The sequence below is a fragment of the Pristis pectinata genome, chromosome 14 (assembly GCF_009764475.1).
Source record: "Pristis pectinata isolate sPriPec2 chromosome 14, sPriPec2.1.pri, whole genome shotgun sequence".
In the NCBI taxonomy this organism is placed as follows: Eukaryota; Metazoa; Chordata; class Chondrichthyes; order Rhinopristiformes; family Pristidae; genus Pristis; species Pristis pectinata.
In genome coordinates, this window is record NC_067418.1 from 51,718,348 (window position 1) to 51,720,747 (window position 2,400).

Consider the following 2,400-nt stretch of genomic DNA (forward strand, 5'->3'; position numbering starts at 1 on the left):
GCGAACATATTCACCGCCGCACCAGAGAATCCGGCCTGGTGCTGACGGTGCCATGAAGGAGCGGATCAGAGCAGCGCAGTGTGTTCTTAGTACGAAATGGGAATCAACACAGGAGGCCAGGGGCTGAAGTTCTGGAAGCCGCACCCGGGTAATGTAGACAGCCGCCACCCTGTTAACCAGAGCCACGAGCATCAGTGTAAATGAAACACTGAGCAGGTGGAGCGGAGGCGAGGGAGCGTTCATTTAAATTCCTCTCAAAGAATCTACGAAGACAAAACATGAGACGAGCTGTCGGGAGACTGTGTGCTCGCCATATGGAGTTGAACTGGGTCAATGAAGGGAAAGCCGCTCCGAGGCACGGCTCAGGCAGGGATCGGCAGCGCTCCGCCGGCAGCAGCTGTGTGACAGAGCGGGAATGCTGCGCAATTATCAATGCTCTCTGGCTGGAGAATCTCTCCGACTTCGACGGATCATCGACATTACTTCCATGACATAAAGATTTCCGCGAGACCTTGTGGCGCAACGGTAGCGCGTCTGACTCCAGATCAGAAGGCTGCATGTTAGAATCATGTCGGGGTCACAACCACTGTGTCGGTTTTGTCACAACAGTGTCTGCGGCGAGTTCTCTCGGTACTTCTTTCCGTCAGTGGACACGCCTTCAGTGGACAACTGGCAGATGCTCAGTTATTTCTCATCTTTGGTAAGTTCAGCAATGAAATGTTGATGTTTTTCGTAAGTGTAAAAAAAACATCTTAGTGAAAACTCTGGATCCTGGCAATCTGAAAGAAAAAAAAACAAAAATATTCTGGAAACACTCAGCAGGTCAAGCAGCGTCAGTGGAAGGAAGGAGCTGAAAGTTCTGCATTCACTCCGATGAATGCCAACCCCTGGCCCGCTGAACAACGGCAGCACTTTCAACGTGCACATTTTCACCAGAACGGTGGAGTATTTGTAGATCGAAAGGGAGTATCCGTTCGGCAAAGGAGAGGGTTCGCGGGGAATGGAAAGGTCCCATTGAGTATGCGAAAAGGCACATGTCTCAACTGGGCCAATTGAGGCAAAACGCGAAAGTCTGTGCAGCATTTTTCTTCGATGTTTTCAATTGGTGCAAATGTTGCGCAAAATCGGGTTTTGCAAGGTCATTGAAGTGTAGCCTTTGAATAGGTTAAGATCAAACAGCACCCACCTGCCCAGCACTCAAAGTGCGGCAGATGCTGCAAATCTGATCACGAGCAGATAAAACGTTGGAAGTTGTTTGCTGATGTGATGCCTTTCATGGCAAGATAAGCAGAATTCCGGAAGTTACTTTTCAACTCTGTACTGATTCACCAGATCACCATCAGCCAGCTCTCACGTTTGACGCCAACATTTAGATACACTCGTAACCCAGCGCTCGATTTGTTAATCTGTCCCCTTGTTATGGCTCTGGCTTCAAGAACAAGAAGACGCACCAATGGTCCCGGCGTTAATGCAGAGGGGGCTGCTCTGCACTCAAATTCCAGTATCATGGAGGAGGAGACGGCAGCCAGTCGATGGCCGAATTGCCCTTCCTGTGAAAACCTGACAATCTCAATGTGATTGTGAGTGCCTTGTCCTGAACCACAGCAAACTAGTTGATTGGCTAAAGTTGCCCCGATGGGAGTTGGCGGTGGGTACCTGACACATGATCATTGATGACCTGCTATGTTGCGTCCTGAGATGTGGCTGAACCACATAAGCCTGATTCGTGGTTCACAGACCTTCTGCTCCGACCAGCCAAATGATCACATCGCACAAGGAGGAGACGCCTTTCCGGAGGGTTAATTCACTGTCCTTCCCCGTGTGGCTCAATAGAAAGGCAGCAAACGCTCGGGGTTCACACACAGAACATTCCTGCTCCAGCCTCCTGATCCTGACTCTGAGGAGCTCGGTACAACACGATGAAGGCGCTGGTGATGATGATTGGATTTCTGCTGGTGACTGCACACATCACTGCTCAAAGGGTGAAGAGAGGAGGTACGTGTCTGTCTGGTTTCCTGATCTCTGCTTGGCCGTTAGATGTATTTATAAACTGAAACACTACCGTAAGATTCTTGGCATATTACAACAAAGAGGAGAGTCAAGTCCTCCGTAAGTAAATAGTACTGAAGGAATCCATTCGCCCCATTGCCGGCTGTCTGCACCGCGGTCCCGCTGATCTGATTCCGCCTCTCTACGCTCGATCACTAACTTCCATTGTTGACAAATGGAATACAACCTAAAAACTGCCTGGTCACCTGGGTGTGCCTGAATTTGAAGGAGACGGTGTGATGTGGTGGATGCAGGCGGAGGAGCCGGAGAGAGGAAGGAAGGTGCTGCCTGGAAAGGAGACGGGGAGGGAGGATAGGGAAAGGAAGGAAACGAATGAGGTGGTGGGAGAGG

At 50.3% G+C, this 2,400-nt stretch overlaps 1 non-coding gene across 1 annotated transcript; it reads left to right on the forward strand.

Annotated features, from left to right (window-relative positions):
• Positions 1-508: 508 nt before the first annotated feature.
• On the forward strand, positions 509-580 carry trnaw-cca (transfer RNA tryptophan (anticodon CCA)). The gene has a single exon. It is a non-coding gene; the product is annotated as a tRNA-Trp (tRNA).
• The last annotated feature ends 1,820 nt before the right edge of the window (positions 581-2,400 follow it).